The 24,576-nt window shown below is 43.1% G+C and overlaps 1 protein-coding gene and 1 long non-coding RNA gene across 3 annotated transcripts in view; one reads left to right on the forward strand and one right to left on the reverse strand.

Annotated features, from left to right (window-relative positions):
* Window positions 1-523: 523 nt before the first annotated feature.
* Window positions 524-20,816, reverse strand: LOC140481412 (uncharacterized). The gene is made up of 3 exons (XR_011961522.1): window positions 20,702-20,816; window positions 16,368-16,456; window positions 524-1,765 (listed from the first exon to the last, which is right to left on the reverse strand). It is a non-coding gene; the product is annotated as an uncharacterized lncRNA (long non-coding RNA).
* Window positions 18,816-24,576, forward strand: part of st6gal2a (ST6 beta-galactosamide alpha-2,6-sialyltranferase 2a) — a 100,024-nt gene continuing 94,263 nt past the window's right edge. For both annotated transcript variants that reach the window (XM_072577564.1, XM_072577565.1), the window contains exon 1: window positions 18,816-19,104. The gene's annotated coding sequence lies outside the window, so the exon portion shown is untranslated. The remainder of the gene's footprint in view (window positions 19,105-24,576) is intronic.

A 24,576-nucleotide genomic window follows, 5' to 3' on the forward strand; every position in this document is an offset into this window, starting at 1 on the left:
CAATATTATTGTTGCTATGCTCACTGCTTTCAACACTGCATATTTGATCTTACAGTGAACCAAATATGATTAGTTATTTGAATTGGGCAACATTCCATTCATGGAATCTATCTGATAAAATCATTCAGCAAGGCTGCATAATTGTGGGAGTCAGTACATTCAGAAAAAAACATTTTTGATAAACTGTAAGTAAATTGCTTACTTTGTCTCAGGGAATAGAAAGGTCGTGGTTTATCTGAACTCAATGTGAAGTCAATTCTGTACAACAACAAAGTAGACCCCCTGAGGTGCAATCCTAATCCAAACATTTCTTCCAGTTTCCTTCCCTATTTCAAAAAGGTGCTGATTTACTAGGAAAGGCTTCACACATGGTGAAAGTTATTACCTTGCCAAAGTGCCTAGTTTTCATGCCTGGTCTCAGGCAGTGAATATTGGTGGTTAGGTGACAACAAAAGACTGAATTCATCACATCTATTATTATTATATCCTTTATTTAATCCAATAGGACAAATATTGTGTCAGAAATTCCTTAGACTATGATAACAATGAATGTTAGTACAGAGAGCTGTAACAATGTCGACATGAAACATTCAGGTTCAATATTTGCAGGAGCAGAGCAGAGGAACTCAAAATCGTACAGAAATTCCAGAAAGGTGACTGGTTGATTGTGAAAAAATGAACAAGTGAAAAGATGCTGTCACATTTCAATGGTGATTGCAATTCAAAAGTGTATCATTTATTGCAAAACCCTTTGGAATGCCCTTAGGTCACAAAATGCACTAAATAACTGTAGCTTTAACTTGGCATACAGAGCACTTTAGAAATAGCATATCAACATCATGGTGGTCAATGCCAACATGCCCATGGGGGTTGTAAATTTCCAGCCAAAATACCTTTGTTTCCTAGGAACAAACTCTCCCCACCAACCGTCAGTCCCCTCTTGCCTGCCCTATACCAGCAGTGGTTCTATAAGATTGAGTTGAAACAGACGCAGAACATGTACATCTTCTTTATCTCTGCTAATAATGAGACCCTGTTTACTAATATATTAAGTTTCATTTTCACATATTTCCACCAAAGACACCTTTCTGGGATTTATATATATATATATACACAAACACACAAAATGCCCTAATGCAGTATAGCTAAGTTTACCTCAAAATACCCTTGAAGGGCAACGTATTGCAAACATTTGAGCAGCAGGTAATGCTAACTGTTTCACACTGCTACACTGCAGTAGCAACATGAGCTGTGTTCACCAGTGATAGGATGTTGTCGCTAAGATAAAAAGTAATTCTGCAAATTACATAAATAAGTAATGTTGTAAATGAATCTCAGTGCCAGTGTGATGCCAGGCTGGTGGATCATATCAAATAACAAGTCCATTCAGCTGTTGATAACAAAGTCCTCATTGTATCCAAACAACCTGCACTTTTTTGTCATTTTTATTCCTTGCAGGATGTGGGCATCACTGGCTGGGCTGACATGTATTCCCCATCCATGAGTAGGTGGTGGGAAGCTGCCTTCCAGAATTGTTGCATCCTATTGGGGCCCAGAGCAAGAAACTACATTCACAAAAATCAACCAACAAACGACATCAGTGCAGAAATACAGTGATATAATTGATGATGTCACTCTGCAATGTCATACCAGCAAGCCAGGACTTGGAGCATCCAGAGTGGTAACACAAATGGAACAACACTATGTTCAGAGCCAGGAAAAGTGCACAGCTGTTATCTTTGATGATGAAACTTCTTATGAATGCCTACTTGGAAGAGACAAAGCAACAAACAAGTCAGACTGCATGTCAATTCAAAGCATTCTCAAGCAGTTATTCTCTTTTGCAAAGTTACAAAGAATGTTACTCTGTTTATGGAGATATCTGGACATGACATATGAGCCAAGGAAACAGATGTACATTGCTGCATGTGGTTGGGAGCAGTACTCCCTTTGAAGGATGCAGAGTATTAATAATTTCAGATCTAACAAGAAGCAGCAGCTCAAAATCCCAGAGAAGTCATCAAGTCAGCAGAGACATTGCATCCAACAGACAGGCACTTTGGTCCAATCAATTAAATTAACCAACAGATAAATCTCCAAGAGTTGTAAAAAGTAGCAATGCCAGGTGACCCTGAAAGCATGAAAAAGCCTCTTCACATGAGTGTATTGGGCATAGAGGGGTAAAGTGACAGTACAAGATGGCATGTTTACAAAGGAAATGGAGTTATTATCTCAAAGGCACTTTGAGGAAAGATGCTAACCATAACACATCCATGGAAAAATTGATTCGAGTCAGAGGAAGGCAATAAAATCAAGGACCAAATCAGCCATTACATATAGTACCTGCTAAGCAAGCTAGCTAACTATTAATGGCACATGACGTCCCCAACAGTCATGGAGTCATTGAGTTATACAGCACGGAAACAGACCGATCAGTCTAACTCATCTGTGGTGGCCATTTATTCTAAGCTGATCTAATTAGTGAAACTTCAGCAATCTGATTTAAGAAGTGATGGATATTTAGAAACTGTGGGAATAAAATTCTGTAACTTGTTGGCAAATGGATGTTTAGCCACTTATTTTACTAAATTGTCTATAAAATGCAGAATGTTTAGAGTCATAGGTAGAGCCATAGAGTCAGTCAACATGGAAACAGACCCTTCAGTCCAACCTGCCTATGCCGACCAGATATCCTAAGTTAGTTTAGTTCCATTTGCCACCATTTGGCCTATATCCCTCTAAACCCTTCCTATTCATATACCCATCCAGATGCCTTTTTAAATGTTGTAATTGTACTAGCCTCCACCATTTCCTCCTGCAGTTCATTCCATACCCATGTATCCTGGGTGTAGACCTCTTCACCCTTGTAGGAACTGATCATCTTGTCACTGTAGACTACTATTCTTACTACTCTGAGATAGATCAGATGATTTCACTGACTACAGATGAGATGGCAGAAAACTTCAAAGTGCATTTCAATTGCAACAAAATTTCAGTTTTTATGGTGATCAACAATGGCCATTTATCTCTTTAACCTTGTTGATCCTGTGCCAATTTGCTTGAATCCAAAGATTATTACCTTTTCGGTTCTGCTTTTATTTTGAGCCCTGAGCTTCTCATATTCTCTCAGTAGAGACTCTTTCTATCTAAATTACCTGACACACCTCTTTTAATCTGTCAGCCACTGTTCCCTGTTTGGACCAGATTAACAGCCCCAGTCAGGGAACTCATATTTTTATGAGTTCCACCTAGCTGACTTTGTTATAATCACTACACTTTGGATTCTGGGAGGAAACTGGAGCACCTGGCGGAAACCCATGCAGACACAGGGAGAATGTGCAAACTCCACACAGACAGTCACCAGATGCTGGAATCGAACCCTGATCCCTGATATTGTGAGGCAGCAGTGCTAACCACTGTGCCACTGCATCACCCTCAGAGCCACTATGCCACCCTCTGTGCCACTATGCCAACCTATGAGTGTGGAAGTAGACAGTACAGGAGTGCTGATAGTAACATTCGCACCCATTCACCTATTTGTAAGAAAGACATTGAATGGCACCCAAATGTGCAGGTACAGTGCTGCATGATATAATGTTCACTATGGATAATGCAATGAGCATTCTGCTGCTGAGTTTATTTTCCGTAAGAATTAACCAGATTGATTTGGTTCATTAATAGGTTCACATTTGGGATTCTGATGCTATGATTGGAGACATCTATTCAATGTAAACGTGACATTTGGGCATTGTAATGAGAATAAATGTAAGTCACAGTGTTTCAGGGTGTATCAGAGGAAGGAAAAAGAGGAGAGCCGTTAATCTGAGTCTGTGAATTTTGTCAGCATTGGGCACTTGCCAATCTTACGTCTAAAGTTGATTGATGAGGAAAGGGCTGTAGAGGTCATACACATGGACTTCAGCAAGGCATTTGATAAGGTTCCCCATGGTAGGCTAATGGAGAAATTGAAGTTGCATGGAGTCCAGGGTGTATTAGCTAGGTGGATAGAGAACTGGCTGGGCAGCAGGAGACGGACAGTAGTAGTGGAAGGGAGTTTCTCAAAATGGAGAACTGTGACCAGTGGTGATCCACTGGGATCAGTGTTGGGACCACTGCTGTTTGTATTTTATATAAATGATCTGGAGGAAGTTACAGGTGGTCTGATTAGCAAGTTTGCAGATGACACTCATATTGATGGGGTAGCAGATAGTGAAGGGGACTGTCAGCGAATGCAGCAGAATATTGATAGATTTGAGAGTTGGACAGAGAAATGGCAGATGAAGTTCAATCCTGGCAAATGTGGAGGGATGCATTTTTGAAGATCCAACTCAAGAGCAAACTATATGGTAAATGAAAAAGCCCTGGGGAAAATTGATGTACAAAGAGATCTGAGTGTTCAGGTTCATTGTACACTGAAGGTGGCAATGCAGGTCAATAGACTGGTCAAGAAGGCATATGGCTCGCTTTCCTTCATCGGATGGGGTATTGAGTACAAGAGTAGGCAGGTCATGTTACAGTTGTACAGGACTTTGGTTTGATCACATTTGGAATACTGCGTGCAGTCCTGGTGACCACATTATCAAAAGGATGTGGATGCTTTGGAGAGGTTGCAGAGGAGGGTCCCCAGGATGTTGCCTGGCATGGAGGGCGCTAGCTATGGAGAGAGGTTGAGTAGATTATGATTATTTTCATTAGAAAGACAGAGGTTGAGGGGGTTCTGATTGAGGTCTACAAAATAATGAGAGGTATAGACAGGGTGCATAGCAAGAAGCTTTTTCTCAGAGTGGGGAACTCAATTACTAGGGGTCATGAATTCAAAGTGAAAGGGGAAAGTTTAAGGGAGATATGCATGGAAAGTTCTTTACATACAGGCTGCCTGGAACACATTGCCAGTGGAGGTGGTAGAGGTGGGCACAATAGTATCATTTAAGATGTATCTAGACAGAATGGGCAGGGAGCAGAGGGACACAGATGCTAAGAAAATAGGCGACAGGTTTAGACAGAGGATCTGGATCAGCGCAGGCTTGGAGGGCCGAAGGGCCTGTTCCTGTGCTGTGATTTTCTTTGTTCTTTGTTCTATGTAGAGAGAATGGGACTCGTTTTTAGCATGCAATGTTACATGGGCTGGAAAGATAATAACTACTAAAATGAAAATATATTTGAGGTGCAAGCATTTTGGTCGTTCCACTTCTTCCTTTTGCACAAAACAAGGTGGCACAGACAACATCACTAGTAATCCATGGAGAATTTCCACCTGCTGGCCCATACAAAGACCCAGGAAATAATCGGGAGCTATGTGGCTGAGTCAACCAATAGTCATGCCACTTGGTGCAAGATGCCTGTCATATTGGTAGGAACTACTGTTGGCTTTATGTTGGAGTAGCTCACTGAGACCGATCCCCCTTTCTGTTTTTTTTCCAATCAACCTGTACAGCTATTTTATCACACACCTTCTGGGCAGATGGCACTTGAAACCAGAGGTGAAATTAATATTATTCAGTTTGGCATAATTAGAACCAACAGTTGTCAGAGAAAACTATCTCTAATCAGACCTTGTGTATGTTTGCCTAATTTTCTACTCAAAAATTGTTACATTAGCAGAATGGGTGGAGCGAATTCAACATCAACATTAACAATGCTTGTCCTGTCAACATACAGAAACTGAAACCCCTGGAGAAACTCAGCAGGTCTGGCAGCATCTATGGACAGAGAACAGAGTTAACATTTTCTAGTTCTGTGCCCTTTCTTCCAAACTGATTAATCTTGGTATTTCCTGTAGCCTTTCCTATCAATTATGTCTCCCTATTTCCACTTTGACATAGGCTCCTTAAAAAAAGGCAACCAGAGTGGGAAAGCAGTTGGCCAGCAACCTACACTGCTCCTTGAATTCACACGATCTGTGTTACTGAGAGATAGAGATTAAAGAGAATCAGGACAAGATCAATGTCGAGGAAGATAAGGAGGAAAATTAGGAGGAGGGTCAGGAGATCACAGAGCTAAATGTTGACCATGGACAAGAGAGAGCACAAAGATGACCCTGAGGATGACATTTTCTGGATGAGCCAACTGCTCCTGGGCACCCACCCTAACCTACTCTCACCATTATCCACTCTCACCCTCACTCACTCTCGCCCTCACCCACTTTCAGCATTACCCACTCTCACCATCACCACCTCTCACCCTCATTCACTCTCACCCACTTTCACTTACAGCCTCACTCACTCTCACCCTCATTCACTCTCACCCACACCCACTTTCACTTACAGCCTCACTCACTCTCACCCTCATTCACTCTCACCCACACCCACTTTCACTTACAGCCTCACTCACTCTCACCCTCACTCACTCTCACCCACACCCACTTTCACTTACAGCCTCACTCACTCTCACCCTCATTCACTCTCACCCACACCCACTTTCACTTACAGCCTCACTCACTCTCACCCTCATTCACTCTCACCCACACCCACTTTCACTTACAGCCTCACTCACTCTCACCCTCAATCACTCTCACCCACACCCACTTTCACTTACAGCCTCACTCACTCTCACCCTCATTCACTCTCACCCACACCCACTTTCACTTACAGCCTCACTCACTCTCACCCTCATTCACTCTCACCCACACCCACTTTCACTTACAGCCTCACTCACTCTCACCCTCATTCACTCTCACCCACACCCACTTTCACTTACAGCCTCACTCACTCTCACCCTCATTCACTCTCACCCACACCCACTTTCATTTACAGCCTCACTCACTCTCACCCTCATTCACTCTCACCCACACCCACTTTCACTTACAGCCTCACTCACTCTCACCCTCAATCACTCTCACCCACACCCACTTTCACTTACAGCCTCACTCACTCTCACCCTCATTCACTCTCACCCACACCCACTTTCACTTACAGCCTCACTCACTCTCACCCTCATTCACTCTCACCCACACCCACTTTCACTTACAGCCTCACTCACTCTCACCCTCATTCACTCTCACTCACACCCACTTTCACTTACAGCCTCACTCACTCTCACCCTCATTCACTTACCCACCTTCATTCACTCACTCACCCACCCTCACTTACTCACTCAGTCTCAATTCTTTACTCACTCATCCACCTTCATTCATTTGCCCTTGAACTCTCACTCACCTTCCCTTTCTTATTTACCCTCTCCTATGCATTCACTCTCAGTCATCCTCACTCACCCATTTTCACACCTCTGCCCTCACTTACTCACCTTTCCTCCCCAACAGGATGGGCAGGAGGCAGAGGGAAGGACAGCAGAGTCTGAGGCCTAGCAACACCAAAATGGAGCTACTGGCAGGGGGACAAGATATAGGGGTTGGGGGGGAGGTGGTGGGATGGTGATGGGTAGAGGCAGCTGACAGGAATGTTCTCTGAGGAAGTGCGAGAAGGTTTGAGTACCTGACATAGTGAGTGAAGAGCTGAGAAAGTGAGGTAGAGATGGAGGAACAGAAGGAAAGTGGAGACAGTGCTGGGAAAGTGAAGAAAATGCTGGGTGGAGGGAGGGAGAGGACAGAGAGTGACGGCAGCAGAGCTAGGTAAGTGGGAGGGAAAAAAAGAGCTGGGTGAGCAGGTTAAGAACGGGGAGATTGGGGGAGGAACTGTGAGTGAGAATCTAGGTGCAAGGAGAGCTCAGGGTATGGGCTGAGAGCCAAAGGAGTGTGGGAAGGTTTAGGCAGAAGTGGGAGAATGGGCCAAGAGGGGAGTGAGCTGGAGAGTGGGCTAGGAGCCATAGGAATGGGCAGAGAACCAAAGCAGCAGGCCAAGAGCAGAGGGAGAACAGGGGTAAACCAGGAGCTGAGGGAGCACAGGTAGGACTGAGGGAGTCAGGGAGGGTGTGAGGAGGAAATTGCTGAGTCAGGCAAAGACATGGAGACTGGTGGGGAGGGGAAGAGATACTCTGGGCTGGAAAGTGGCCTAGACATGGTGGTTCAGGCCAAGTTTAAAAAGTTGGTTTGATTTTACTTTCTGTGGTGAAACAAACGTGGCCCTGATGGCCAAGGCTGTCTTGACCTCAGTGGTAACCACACCAGAAAGTGGTTACCAATCAGAATCACAGAAGTGTTAAGGCATAGAAGGAAACCATTCAGCTCATCCTTTCTGTCAATCTTCTGCTTTTTCCTGTGTCCTTGCACATTATTTCCATCCAAAAATATACCCTTTTGAGTATCTCAGAAGAACCTGGTTGATTGACTGTTATTTTGGTGCCTGTTCCTAACCATGCCCCAAGTTCAAAATTGGAGATCCTTCCCCTACTGTATACTAATTGACTGCTGTTCCATGAAGCTGAAAGCTGATTGGCCATTGAGGCAGTTAGTTAAAGTCAGCATGAAGCCATGTGCAGTCTGGCTGAGAGAGAGGGAGAGGGAGAGATGGTAAGAGGGAGAGAGGAAGGGTAAGAGGGAGGGAGAGCTCAAACCTCAGGCAACAATACACAGCCCACACATTTCTCGAGGTATGTAATCTCAAGGAACTCAATTTTCATTGCTTCACTGAAGTTTTGAAAAAATACCAAGAGTTAACTGAGGAAACAGGTTCGATTTGATACTGTACTGTAATATTTCTGGATTTATTTTTGTTTTGCTGGACAAATTCAGTTGAAACCTTTGATTGTTACTTTCTTCTCTGCCATTCCTGATGAAGAACATATGCTTGAAACGTCAACTCTCCTGCTTCTTGGATGCTGCCTGACTGGCTGTGCTTTTCCAGCACCACACTTTTTGACTCTGATCTCCAGCATCTGCAGTCCTCACTTTCTCCTCCTTTCTTCTCTACCAACCAGTAGATTTTGTCTGTGCCCTCCACATCCCTGGCTTTTTGTGAAAACTGTGACAATAGATGCCGTAAAATTATATCTCCACGAAGATACATGACATTAACAAGAAGCATTAATTTTCTTGGACCTATTTGGAAGGAAGTGTTTATTTATTTGGATTTTGCAATGTTTCTTTAAATGTGTTTTCTACATAAAAGTTTGAATTTAGAGCTACAGATAGTGTATCTTTTCACTAGCTTTTCACAACTATGGGCGGCTCGGTGGCACAGTGGTTAGCACTGCTGCCTCACAGCGCCAGAGACCTGGGTTCAATTCCCGACTCAGGCGACTGACTGTGTGGAGTTTGCATGTTCTCCCCCTGTCTGCGTGGGTTTCCTCCGGGTGCTCCGGTTTCCTCCCACAGCACCAAAGATGTGCAGGTCAGGTGAATTGGCCATGCTAAATTGCCCATAGTGTTAGGTAAAAGGGGTAAATGCAGGGGAATGGGTCTGGGTGGGTTGCGCTTCGGCGGGGCGGTGTGGACTTGTTGGGCCTATTTCCACACTGTAAGTAATCTAATCTAATCTAATCTAAAACTGTGGACACTATCATGCTCAAGGGCTTAATTTGTATGAGGTATGTTCACTAAATTCTATTTATATAAATTGGGGTCAACTGGGAACTACAATAAACAATTGGTGATCACTGTTTCTTCAGCCAGTGATAACTATAGCTGACAGACTGGCAAGCAACTAATATCAGCTTTTTTTGACTGTGAAAATTCAAATACCTGGTATTTGGAGTGGGGTGGGGATGGTATTATAATGATAATGTCACTGGACTAGTAAACTAGAGGCCCTAGCTATTAATCTGGGAACATGGGTTCAAATCCAGAACATAAATAAATACAAATCACTTGCAGATTTCTATCCAAGGATGGTATCCGATCATATAGATGGTATTTGGTAATTGAAGGGCTCTGTGGAGCAATGCTAGTGTCCCAGTGCCTGAATCAGGAAGCCTTGATTCAACTTCTACCTGATCCGGAGAAGTGTCATAACATCTCTGAACAAGTCATTGAGAAAATATCAACCTGGTAACTGGGTACAGCAGGAGAATGCTGGACCCCTATCCAGAGGTCAAGGAATCAAAACCATCTTGATTACAGAAGCTGTTGTAGAGGTAGTGTGCCTACCTTTGAGCCAGCAGGCCCAGGCCAAAGTCCCACTTGCTCCAGACATGTGTCTTGACACTTCTGAGTAGGTTGGTTAAAGCTACCTGCCTGGTAATTGGGAAGAACTGCTTCCATCTGGTACCCAGCAACCAATGCAAACTGTTTTCAGCTAGGCATAGCCAACTGCTCAGGAACCAGGATCAGCTGTTTTTAAACTGGCCCCAAAGCGATTGTTTTAACTGGATTGGGTAAACTCAATTCAAATAGGCCTATCCACCTGCTCACCTTTGCATTGAGTTTGTCTAGCAATGCAAAGTAGTTGTTCCAATAAAATAACAGTTCAATCTCAAAGCACCTGATGGTGGCTAATAACTTGGAATAAGTTGGCCATCACTCTGTTCCATCTATATTCATTCAACTTTATTTAGGCAGAAGTGGGTACTGCAGATGTTGGAGATCAGAGTCAATATTAGAATGGTGCTGGAAAAGCACAGCATGTCAGGCAGTATCTGAAGAGCAGGAAAATCAACATTTCGGGCAAAAGCCTTTCATCAGGAATCTCGCAGTAAGGTTAAAATCAACTAGACAGAAGTGGGTTCTGCAGATACTGTTAGATCAGAGTCAAGATTAGTGTGGTGCTGCAAAAGCACAGAAGGGCAGGCAGCATCCGAGGAGCAGGAGTCCCGATGAAGGGCTTTTGCCCAAAACGTCGATTTTCCTGTTCCTCGGATGCTGCCTGACCTGCTGTGCTTTTCCAGCTCCACTCTAATCTTGACTCTATTCATCTATATCTCCTTGCTTTAATAAAGGGTGGTTTCAATATCCTGCAAGTTGAACAACCTGAAGCAAGAAATGTTAAAACAGACACATTCCCAATGGTGGTCATAGATGGTTTGATCACATATGATGCAAAGACTCTGTAGGATTTTAGATTTTGTAATCCAGCACAGCGAGTTTGTGGCCTGGAGGTTAGTAAACACTTAAGATAGAATGCTTATTATATTGCTAGATCTGAGATCGCTTGCAAGCTAAGGTCAGAATCAGAACTTTGGAAAGTCAAATCACTTGCTACGTATAGACTGAAATAATTTCCGCTCCAAAGGTAGAGCAGCAAAAGACAAGGAAATGCATTTAAGATAGTTATACAAGTTGAAAAAGAAAATATCGTCCATTTAAAATGACATGGGATCACTATATCACAAGTAACCAACAGGCAAAAGATGCTTTAAGCTCATCAATATGATACACTAAAAGTGCATTTGAACATGGGATCTATTTTTATGTCAATTACACAGTACATGCTTCTCTTCTTAAGAGGTAACATGCTGGAAACAATGTGCTGAGATCTGCCAATGTTGCTCCTCTTTTGCACATCACATCCACTTCCAGTGGCTGAATAGAGGCCCAGTTAGAAATGGGAATAAACTTTATAATGTGATGGAAATCTATTCCAGGTGTGTGTCTAGTCATTACACAGTGTTGTTCGATTTCCGAAACTTGCTCATATTTAACAGCTATCCAGGGGTGACAAACAGCCAGCTGCAGATAGGAACTCATTTAAAGTGTATGTTGAAAAAGAAACAATTACAGCTTTAAGGCTAATTCTACATTGATTTTCTGAGATTAATTTGTCTTCTTCATTCTCTCCATTGCCAGTTTGGTTTCCATGAGCCTTTCTGCCAATTATCCTATTGATATTTTACCCCCTCCCCCAGCTCTAACAGTAGCAATGCTTATATGGATGTACTTTGTGTAGAAGGAAGAGAAAAATCAACCTGGCAGAACCCACCAGGCTTGAGTTGTGAATACAAATCAATGTGCTGAAGCTCAAGTTTATGGATGAAAGTGTCGATTTGTCTAACTTGAAAGTCAGTACAAAGTCACCAATTCTCAAGCCAGATTGTAGCAGCAGGACTTATAATACAGGTGTAATATGTGATGAACTGTTCTGCTGGATGGCCACAGAATGGTGTCATGAAGGAACATGCAGCGTCACATTCTCTTGTATCTGGGTCTGAAAGAGTTAATAGTGATGAGTACCATAAACACCTCCCACTATGATGTAATGGACTTGTGCATAGAACAGTTTAGGATCTGATCCTCCTCAAAGTCCTCATAGCTGGTTGCTAACAATATAGAGTCATTGAGTCATAGAGATGGACAGCACGGAAACAGACCCTTCGGACCAACTCGTCCATGCCGACCAGATATCCCAACACAATCTAGTCCCACCTGGCAGCACCTGGCCCATATCTCTCCAAACCCTTCCTATCATATACCCATCCAGATGCCTCTTAAATGTTGCAATTGTACCAGCCTCCACCACTTCGTCTGGCAGCTCATTCCATACATGTACCACACTCTACGTTAAAAAGTTACCCATTAGTTCTCTTTTGAATCTTTCCCCTCTCACCCTAAACTTATGCCCTCTAGTTCTGGATTCCCCCACCCCAGGGAAAAGACCTTGTCTATTTGCCCTATCCATGCCCCTCATGATGTTGTAAACCTCAGCCTCCGACGCTCCAGGGAAAACAGCCCTAGTCTATTCAACCTCTCCCTATAGCTCAAATCCTCCAACCCTGGCAACATCCTTGTAAATCTTTTCTGAACTCTTTCAAATTTCACAACATCTTTCCTATAGGAAGGAGAGCAGAACTGCACGCAATATTTCAACAGTCCTGTACAGCCACAACATGACCTCCCAACTCCTATACTCAATACTCTGACCAATAAAGGAAAGCATAGCAAACGCCTTCTTCATTATCCTCACTACCTGTTACTCCACTTTCAAGGAGCTATGAACCTGCAAGCACTCTACTTGATTGGCACCACATCCACATCCTCCACCACTGGCCATCAGTAGCAGCAGTCTGTACTATCAACAAAAGATGCATTGTAGAAATTCACTAAATCCCCTTATTAAGCACCATCCAAACCCATGACCATGACAAACGAGGAGGACAAGGACAGCAAATAAATATGAGCACTTACAAGTTTCATCCTGATCCACTGACCATCCTGATTTAGAAATATAACAGCATGTCTTCAGTGATATTGGGTCAGAAACCAAACAATCACTCCCTAATGGCATTGTGGGTGACTGACTGCAGCTATTATATCATAACTACAAGACAAGTACAATTACACCAGAAGTGGTTTTCCTCTACTACACTAAACCAAGCAAGCCCTCTTGTTTCCTACACTAAAAAAGGATAAAGGAAACTATCTTCACCATGAGCAGCATCTCAGAAGATATCACTGTGAGCTGTTACACCCAGACAGCATGGTAGGCAGTGGTGCAGATTCGACTTTACTGTTCATACAAGCCATGGCAAACTGTGAATTAAAGTCACCTGCTCATAAAGCACAGACGGCAGTGAGGAAGACCAGAAGATTTATGAATCCTACAGAAGAAATCCTCATGATATACTCAGCAAGGAAAAAAACTCCAGTGTAAAAACTCCACAGGTCCACTTCAACAGGAGAGTTACTAACTCCCTGGAGAAATCAAGTAGTAATTCCAAAGCAGACAATGCCTGGACTCATGAGTGGGAGAGCCTGTTGGGGTAGTCCGGTCAGAGCACAGCAATGATGCTCTGCGAATAAAGATTAAGATCCCTGATGGACTGGGGAAACTTTAAGATGGTGCAGTGATTCAGGCTGGAGAAGCGAGAAGTTATATGATGAAGGGCTTTTGCCCGAAACGTCGATTTCGAAGCTCCTTGGATGCTGCCTGAACTGCTGTGCTCTTCCAGCACCACTAATCCAGAATCTGGTTTCCAGCATCTGCAGTCATTGTTTTTACCTCCTGACTTACAACTTAGACTGAGCATCGCAATCATTGCAGGTGGGCACTATGGGGCATGAATCCAGAAGTGGAAGTAAAGTACTATAAAAGAAAGTGTAATCTGAGACCACAGGCAAAGAGCATCACAGAGTCTGTAGCTTTAAAGTGATAATGTCAGACAAATTAAAATCCTAAGTGAACCTTGTCAAACAAGGGATAGAAAGCTTGAGACACTTTATTCAGGCTGCAAAAAAAAGGCAGGCGATCCTTCAGATGAGCCACGATAAAGGTAGGAATCATTTATTTAAGCTGCCAGGATCAAGAATGAATTATATTTGAAAGCCACCAAAAGCAGGGTTTTAGAGCGAAACTACAGAAAAAGGTTGAGAATTCTCCATTTTATCCATGAAGAGCAAGAATCTTCCATATTCACTGTAAAAGGTAGCAATCATCCAGTTTAGCTGTGAAAAGGTGTGGCCCCTCCATTTTAGCTAGAAAGCACTCCAGTGCTCCAGCACAGGGCAGGAGAACTACTATTAATGTGAATTATAATACCAATAGAAATAGGAACAGGAGTAGGCCATTTGGTGCCTAAAGCTTGCTTTGCCATTTAGCAGAATCAATAAAGGTATGTTTAGCAAGCAAAATGTGCCATACCATTTGGAAGACGTAGCATCAGAAATAATTTTGTTCAAAAGACTTAATTTCAAAATTGGTGAAAATTTAACACTAAAACTGGACATCTTGGAGAAAACAATGATTTAAGATCCAGAATACTTACCAAATTAGATGTGGAGTCAGAATCTGCAAGTAAATACACATCTGTCTAATGACATAATAGCTTATCAGAGAATGAGAGAAGCAATAAAAAAACTAAGGAAGACCTGAAAGCTTTCAATAATTACCTTAACCTCAAAATTAATAATATTCTTGAAAGAACAAGATTTAATAAAACAGTTCAGCATTCAGGAGAACCCAAAAGTGATTTGATTATTGATTTCTAAAGATTAGTGATTCAATTTCTGTCACTGTGGTGTCTTCAAATTAGAATTCATAAGAGACAGAATTGTTGTAAGAATTGCTGTTGAGTATCTGTCAGATTTATTACAGTCTAAACAATACCAGACCCTTGTGAAAGCCATTCAACTTATGAATGAGACAGAAGTCCAGAAGCAATACAGATTAATATTAAGAGGTGAGCTTCAACCTTCTGCACAGGAGATCAGAGACTACGGAGTTCCTAAAATACAAAACTGCAAATGATAGACACAAGAAACTAGTATAGTAAGTAAGACCACACATGACAACATCTTGATAGTACTATGGAGGAAAGAAACCTGACAGGCACAGACAGTGCCCAGCCATTAAAAGTGAATGCCTTATTTGTCACACTTTCAGAAAATGTACAGATGTGGCATACAATTTTAGAAAAGCAAGAAATCAACTCGCTATCCACACAAAGAGTTTAACAAGATAGACAACTCAACTAGAGAAGAAAAATCTGAAGTATCCCAGGTGGAAATTTTGGCAAGCTGATACTTATATCGATAGTCACTATCTTTTCAAATAATGAATCATGATACAAGAACCATCAGCTTGCAATGCGTCTCAAAGGTATAACACTTAAGATTAAAGGTATGATACAAGCAACTCTCCAATGTAGAGGATACAAAATAAGAGAAAACCTATCCATCCTGATAATCAACAATTCTTATTCTTCAGTAGGCAAGCATGCCTTGACCTCAATCTTCTTTAAATGGCAAAAGGAGCTAAAACCAAGGAGCAGCTGTTTCAGGAACAATTAATCAGGGGACGGGCAGTAAAAGATTTCATACAGCTTGCTAGACTCATTACAGAACTTGAAAAAAGACACAGAATCCTTTGAGAATAGTTATGTTGGCATAAGAAATATGTTTCATGTTGTGAATGAGATAGGAACCTGTGACTGTACTGTATTGGCACAAATGTTTTCCACTGCTATCAACTGAACAGTGCTCAGTCTATAGTAATCAGCAAGGTTTGCAAGGAAAAACAAGTATTGAGACAGCCAGTCAACAGCATATCCAATTGAGCAAATTGGCGAAACTATATCTGATATAACTCGAAGTGTAACACAGCTTGGTGAATACATGACTACGACAAATTCAAATCTAATATTAGCTGCTGAAATACTTGGAAGAGGCAAGTTCACATAGAATATTCAACTTCCTTATATTCCTAGGAATAATTCTCAGCAACTGTTACAGAGATCATGGCTAGGCAAAAGTAGCTGACAAACAGCAGAGCCGAGGAAATGAACATATTGGTCCCACTAACAATATAATCACCTGGATAAAGAAGAATGCCCAAACTATCAACAAGTTGATGTTAAAGGTGCAATGCTCAGTACAAATGTCCAGGTGGATTGTAAATAAAAATCCACTGAGACAGATTGAAAATCCAGTGCGTATAACTCTATAGAAGCCATTATCCAGAAGGGACAACCAACATTCAATGATTCAAGACACTGCAACGAAGAAATTGCTTGTTTCAGCAGCAAAATGTTCTCTGTGAAGGAAGCAAAAGATTACAGGTATACAGTTTAAAAGGATTTACAGTCCTCAGACTATGAGGAAGATTTACAAAGACATCGGTCTTTCATGCAGCAAACTATCAGCCTTCCAAGTCTGAAAAGAATGCCTTCCAGAAGAGTAATTAAACTTCCCGATGACCTGATGATTCAAAGTCAGAGATGAGAGGGTGGATGGTTAATGGTAAATATAATGAAATACACAGAAATATAATATCAATAATGGAAAACAAATTAGTGGGGGCTATTGGAAATGGGTCTAAAATGATTAATATCCATTCTGATGATATCATTCAACCTTGTTGGCAGAATAGGTTAGAATCTTGGAGGAATGAACCCAAATCTCTGGCTGTCCTGAAACTCTGTAATAAAATCTATCTCATTATTGTAACCTTTAACATGTTGCTAATGTGCAATAAACTGTATCTTATTACATACAAGGGATTCTTCAAGTTAGACTAGAGGTGGTTTCACATGCTGAAATAATTTGTCTCCTCCTATTCTGCTCTTCCTGTTGAATGGTTCCCATTTCTTTAGATTCTCCCAGCACATGTAAATGTGAACCTGACGTTGTGAATAAATATACAAACATGTAAATGAGACAAAACCTATTTATATACCATTGAGACGACAATTTATCTTTGCTTCAATTCTCCAGTTGAACTAAACTCCCAGTTCTCTGATTAAAAGCTTTGCAAAATCAAAAAGTCAGCACAGTACAGAAGGAAACTATTCAGCCCATTGTGCCTGTGCTACTCTCTCAAATGAACATTAGACTTAGTGCCATTGTCTTGTCTTTGCTCCATAACCTGCCAACTGTTCCTTTTCAAATAACCATCTAATTCCGTTTTGAGTATATCAATTAAACCTGCCTCCATCACATTCAGGCAATGCACTCCGGAGAAAAATAAGAGTAAAATAGTGATAATACAGTGATCTCAGTGACAATTGTTGGTTTTCTGTTCATTTTGTTTTATGCAATTTCATGTCCTGGAAAACATCTTCACATTGTCAGCAATTAAAAATCATTGCTGAAGTATAATTCATATGTTAATAGACATGACAAAAACATACAGATGCTAAATTTGCACATATATCTTACTGGATATAAGCCACTTGTTTGGTTTAATAAAGGGCTGTGTGCAAGAAGGGAAGTACAAGTTGTCTGTACAGCAGCTAGCTGTCCTTGTGTGTGAATTATTTGGCTCTATCTGTGCCAGGGTAATATCACTTTATATACTGTTTTACTACAATCTACAGGCTTTTAAAACCCAACTGTGGCATTTCTCAGTTACTGTTTCTTGATTTACAGCATCTTATTTTGTACCTTTTAATACCTTTTGTAATGTCCTGCAATATAGGACCAAACCTTTAACTTGATATGTGGTGTCAGGTGTGGTAGCACTCTCACATCTGAATCTAATGTATTTCGGATCAAGACCCACTCGAGTGACTTGAGTACATAAATCTAAGCTATATTCCAGTACAATACTGAGCGAATTCACTGGAGATGCTATTTATTTCGATGGAGTGTTGAAAGTAGTAATCAAATGTTTATTCAAAAGGGTAGTTCCTAAGAAGGGTCTTGCAAGACCAGGAGTAACACTGCAGTTTGAGGGAAGATTATTTCGAAGAAAGGAAAGATTTGCATTTACGTGGCACCTTTCCAAGCTCAGGAGATCCCAAAACACGTTACAACCAATGAAGTGATGTGACAGTGAATTTTCATGGAGCAAGACTTCATGAATACTAATAATGAGTGGATTATTTGTGATGTTATTTGGTTAAAGTGGGCGCAACAGCAGGGTAAATGGAGGTGACAAATAAGAGGCCAGAGACAATGAAGTAGAAATTGGGTGATGCGAATACAGTAGGATAGGACTGAGTAGCATTGTAAAGTTTAAGAATGTGACAGAAATATAACTGTACCAGCAGTAAACTTAAAGTATATAATTGAAGGTATCAAATTACATACACAGCACTGTTTGAAAATAAATGGTTAAAATAACAATTTGATGTTGTTCACATCTGAAATGTTAACTTATTTATTTTGTTTTACCAGATGTTTTCAACATTTTCTGGTGTTAGTTCAAATTTCCAGCACCTGCAGTTTCTTTGTTTCCTCATTAAACTATCATTGTGTTTAATATAGATATAACACTATCTCCAACCTTATTCAAGGACACCTTTAGAACAGCTTCAGCTTCAGTATACTGCATATGAAAAAGGCCTAAAAATCGCTGATATTGGTGACATTCTGCTGCAATTTTATCCACCTATGTGAATTAAATAGTAAAGAAACAATTGTCTGCTATGCTTAGCTTCCCTTGAAGGATCCGACTCCAGCTCATTAACAGACTGAAGCTGTAAAATAGTGGGAGAGAATAAAACACTGAAATGTCAATCAGTGCTTGTTCGTCATTTTGAAATGCTTGCTTGTGCAGACAGCCTGGAGACATTTACCATACGCCTCTGAGAAGGCTGGTATTTTTATGGTATATGCATTTTGTACTTCCCTGGCATCTGTTTTATGAAAGAAGGGTGTGAGTGAGCTATTATTTAAAGCTGATAACAGGAAGTTGAATGCAGGCAAATCCCCACCCACTAACAGCATGGTTGCTGCTAAGGCAAGTGTAAAGAGAACAAAGAAATGACAAGCAAGGCAGTGAATAGTGCTGGTAGTATTCCAAAGGGCATACTTTCCCTGCTTGTGTGGCTTACGCGTGCTGGAAAATATCAAGTCCAGTTCAATCTCTGAAACATTAAGACTGTGGTGTTTGTTACTTGCAGGTAAGTTCAATAGTCTCTCTATTGTATCTGAGTGAAAAATCTGTGTTGTGCTCTGTCTATAACTGCATGTTGACCAGGACGTTCAAATCCCTTTCAAGGATTGAAACTGGTGCATTCTTTGGCTACAGGTTTTTTTTTGAATAATAACAGATGCAGAACTAAAGCTCAGTAAATATGGGATATCCACTTTAAAGATATTTCAGCCTATAACACACTAAACAGATCATTGATTTTTACCAGCAAATGGCTGGTTGGTTTTGTACAGTTGGACAATGCACTTTAGATCTAGCCTTTACAATATTTTCTGAATGCTGAATTCTTTTACATTGAATCGGTTGTACTCTCAGCAGCGTTCTGTGCAGCAGGACTTTTACCATACTGACCTATTGTGAGTTATAGCGCTTCCCCTTATGGCTAATATTCTGTAAGCAATCAGTTCTAGCTTTCTGTTCAGAGGAGGTTCAGAAGGAAAATAATTTATGCACCTTGCTGTCTGCCACATTTTGGGGACATGGAGTTATACTGATGCCTACTCTCCAGGTACGATATCATCCCAAGGATAGTTCATTGAAAAGAAAATCTTTGAAACATGTTGCATCCTTTAATTAAAATGTCAAATGTTAGCTCTTGAGTAATTTAGAAGACTATTCAGAATTACATTCAATATAAGGGAGCCTTTTTCCCTTTCTTCTCTCCTGAACGCTGTGTGATATTATTCATGACATATATTTGTGGAACTAACCACTGGCACCTTTTGGTTGGGTAAAAGGCTGCTACCAATTCTCTTTTCTATACTGTGTCTAAAGTATTGAGTATAGGAGTTGGGAAGTCATGCTGTGGTTGTACAGGACATTGGTGAGGCCACTGTTAGAATATTGCGTGCAGTTCTCATCTCCTTTCTCTTGAAAAGATGTTGTGAAACTTGAAGTGGTTCAGAAAAGATTTACAAGGATGTTGCCAGGGTTGGAGGATTTGAGTTATAGAGAGAGGTTGAATAGGCTAGGGCTGTTTCCCCTGGACCGTCAGAGGCTGAGAGGTGACCTTATAGAGGTTTATAACATCATGAGGGGCATGGATAGGGCAAATAGACAAGGTTTTTTCCCTGGGCTGGGGGAGTCCAGAACTAGAGGGCATAGGTTTAGGGTGAGAGGGGAAAAATTCAAATGAGAACTAAGGGGCAACTTTTTCGCGTAGAGGGCCGTACGTGTATGGAATGAGCTGCCAGAGGAAGTGGTGGAGGCTGATACAATTGCAACATTTAAAAGACATCTGGATGGGTATATGAATAGGAAGGGTTTGGAGGGATATGGGCCAGGTACTAGCAGGTGGGACTAGATTGGGTTGGGATATCTGGTCAGCATGGACATGTTGACGGAAGGGTCTATTTCTGTCCTGTACATCTCTATGACTCTAAACACTTACTTAGTTAAAAGTAGTAGAGGATTAACCACCTGTGAGTCATAATAAGGAGAAGCACTTCTCTCAACAACAAGGTGTACTTTATTGCATGACAACAATCAGAACAAATTGCATTGGTTAATTCGGCATAATTATAGAGACACTAAAATAAAAGCAAAATAAAGTGGATGCTAGGTACCTGAAATAAAAAGAGAATGCAATGCAGAAACTCAGCAAGTCTCGCAGCATCTGTGGTCAGACAGAGTTAATGTTTTGAGTCCAACTGCACTCTTCTTCAGAACCCCAGAGATGAGATGGCTGATCCCATTGAGATCGAGGGCTGCTCCTTTCGATTCTCCACCCAGGATTGTGTGACATCATTAGAAGGATTGGACTAAATATAGTCTCCAATATTAACCCTTCCTGAGCCATTACCTTCTATAGCTGCTCATAGGTTTCCAATCCTCAAATACTTCATGAATATTTGTCCAGGACAAAACTAAGGGGTAGGATAACGACAGAATGAAGATTTGAACATAGCTTGAGTTTGGATGTTTTCCTTATAATCGGTGAAAGCTCATAAGAATTATTGATATCTCCACATGATAAACTGAATAAAGTGGAAAACATAACTATTCCCTTTCAAAATCTGTTTCCAGTTTGATTTACAGCTTAGTAGATTTTGTCCAAATATAAATTATCCAATTTCAAAAGCAGTCAGGTGGTAATTCTACTGTGCCATTGCTCTTCTCTGAGCTTGAGTAATGAGTGTTAACAGGTTGCTTGACATTGGACCATCAGTGAGGTAAAAACAATGACTGCAGATGCTGGAACCCAGATTCTAGATTAGTGGTGCTGGAAGAGCACAGCAGTTCAGGCAGCATCCAAGTAGCTTCGAAATCAACGTTTCGGGAAAAACCCTTCATCAGGAATAAAGGCAGTGAGCCTGAAGCATGGAGAGATAAGCTAGAGGAGAGTGGGGGTGGGGAGAAAGTAGCATAGAGTACAATGGGTGAGTGGGGGAGGGGATGAAGGTGATAGGTCAAGGAGGAGAGGGTGGAGTGGATAGGTGGAAAAGGAGATAGGCAGGTAGGACAAGTCTGGACAAGTCATGGGGACAGTTACTGAGCTGGAAGTTTAGAACTAGGGTGAGGTGGGGGAAGGGGAAATGAGGAAACTGTTGAAGTCCACATTGATGCCCTGGGGTTGAAGTGTTCCAAGGCGGAAGATGAGGCGTTCTTCCTCCAGGCGTCTGGTGGTGAGGGAGCGGCGGTGAAGGAGGCCCAGGACCTCCATGTCCTCGGCAGAGTGGGAGGGGGAGTTGAAATGTTGGGCCACGGGGCGGTGTGGTTGATTGGTGCGGGTGTCCCGGAGATGTTCCCTAAAGCGATCTGCTAGGAGGCGCCCAGTCTCCCCAATGTAGAGGAGACCGCACCGGGAGCAACGGATACAATAAATGATATTAGTGGATGTGCAAGTAAAACTTTGATGGATGTGGAAGGCTCCTTTAGGGCCTTGGATAGAGGTGAGGGAGGAGGTGTGGGTGCAGGTTTTACAGTTCCTGTGGTGGCAAGGGAAAGTGCAAGGATTGGAGGGTGGGTTGTTTGGGGGCGTGGACCTGACCAGGTAGTCGCGGAGGGAACAGTCTTTGCGGAAGTCGGAAGGGGTGGGGAGGGAAATAAATCCCTGGTAGTAGGGTTTGTTTGGAGGTGGCGGAAATGTCGGCGGATGATTTGGTTTATGTGAAGGTTTGTAGGGTGGAAGGTGAGCACCAGGGGCGTTCTGTCCTTGTTACAGTTGGAGGGGTGGGGTCGGAGGTTGGAGGTGCGGGATGTAGACGAGATGCGTTGGAGGGCATCTTTAACCACGTGGGAAGGGAAATTGCGGTCTCTAAAGAAGGAGGCCATCTGGTGTGTTCTGTGGTGGAACAGGTCCTCCTGTGAGCAGATCTGGCAGAGGCGGAGGAATTGGGAATACGGGATGGCATTTTTGCAAGAGGTAGGGTGGGAAGAGGTGTAATCCAGGTAGCTGTGGGAGTCGGTGGGTTTGTAAAAAATGTCAGTGTCAAGTCGGTCATCATTAATGGAGATGGCGAGGTCCAGGAAGGGGAGGGAGGTGTCAGAGATGGTCCAGGTAAATTTAAGGTCAGGGTGGAATGTGTTGGTGAAGTTGATCAACCTCCTCGCGGGAGCACGAGGTGGCGCCAATGCAGTCATCAATGTAGGGGAGGAAGAGGTGGGGAGTGGTGCCGATGTAATTATGGAAGATCAACTGCTCTACGTAGCCAACAAAGAGACAGGCATAGCTGGGGCCCATATGTGTGCCCGTGGCTACCCCTTTGGTCTGGAGGAAGTGGGAGGATTCAAAGGAGAAATTGTTAAGGGTGAGGACCAGTTCGGTCAAACGAATGAGAGTGTCAGTGGAAGGGTACTGTTGGGGACGTCTGGAGAGGAAAAAAACGGAGGGCTTGGAGGCCCTGGTCATGGCGGATGGAGGTGTAGAGGGATTGGATATCCATGGTGAAGATGAGGCATTGGGGGCCAGGGAAACGGAAGTCTTGTAGGAGGTGGAGGGCGTGGGTGGTGTCTCGAACGTATGTGGGGAGTTCCTGGACTAGGGGGGATAGGACAGTGTCGAGGTAGGTAGAGATGAGTTCAGTGGGGCAGGAGCATGCTGAGACAATGGGTCGGCCAGGGTGGTCAGGCTTGTGGATCTTGGGAAGGAAGTAGAACCGGGCAGTGCGCGGTTCCCGGACTATGAGGTTGGAAGCAGTGGGTGGGAGATCTCCTGAGGTGATGAGGTTCTGTATGGTCTGGGAGATGATGGTTTGGTGATGGGGGGTGGGGTCATGGTCGAGGGGGCAGTAGGAAGAGGTGTCCTCGAGTTGACGTTTGGCTTCAGCGGTGTAGAGGTCAGTGCGCCAGACTACCACTGTGCCCCCTTATTCCGCTGGCTTGATGGTGAGGTTGGGATTGGTGCAGAGGGATTGGAGGGCTGCGCTTTGTGAGGGTGAGAGGTTGGAGTGGGGGAGGGAGGTAGACAGGTTGAGGCGGTTAATGTCCCGGCGGCAGTTGGAAATGAAGAGGTCGAACAATTCTTCCGTCGCCTCCGCCTCCGAGCTTACTTTCACAATCAGGACTCCCGCCCACCTTCCGAGGACCCCTTCGCCCACCTCCAACACACTGCATCCACCTGGACACCCCGCGCTGGCCTATTGCCTGCCCTCGACCTCTTCATTTCCAACTGCCACCGGGACATTAACCGCCTCAACCTGTCGACCTCCCTCCTCCACCCCAACCTCTCACCCTGACAACACGCAGCCCTCCAATCCCTCTGCTCCAATCCCAACCTCACCAACAAGCCAGCGGATAAAGAGGGCGCCGTGGTAGTCTGGCGCACTGACCTCTACACCGCTGAAGCCAAACGTCAACTTGAGGACTGCCCCCTCGATCATGACCCCACCCCCCATCACCAAACCATCATCTCCCAGACCATACAGAACCTCATCACCTCAGGAGATCTCCCACCCACAGCTTCCAACCTCATAGTCCGGGAACCCCGCACTGCCCGGTTCTACCTCCTTCCCAAGATCCACAAGCCTGACCACCCTGGCCGACCCATTGTCTCAGCATGCTGCTGCCCCACTGAACTCATCTCTATCTCCTCAACACTGTCCTATCCCCCCTAGTCCAGGAACTCCCCACATAAATTCGAGACACCACCCACGCCCTCCACCTCCTCCAAGACTTCCGTTTCCCTGGCCCCCAATGCCTCATCTTCACCATGGATATCCGATCCCTCTACATCTCCATCCGCCATGACCAGGGCCTCCAAACCCTCCGTTTTTTTCCTCTCCAGACAGTACCCTTCCACCGACACTGTCATTCGTTTGGCCGAACTGGTCCTCACCCTTTACAATTTCTCCTTTGAATCCTCCCACTTCCTCCAGACCAAAGGGGTAGCCATGGGCACACGTATGAGCCCCAGCTATGCCTGTCTCTTTGTTGGCTACGTAGAGCAGTTGATCTTCCATAATTACATCGGCACCACTCCCCACCTCTTCCTCCCCTACAT

The sequence above is a fragment of the Chiloscyllium punctatum genome, chromosome 9 (assembly GCF_047496795.1).
Source record: "Chiloscyllium punctatum isolate Juve2018m chromosome 9, sChiPun1.3, whole genome shotgun sequence".
NCBI lineage: Eukaryota > Metazoa > Chordata > Chondrichthyes > Orectolobiformes > Hemiscylliidae > Chiloscyllium > Chiloscyllium punctatum.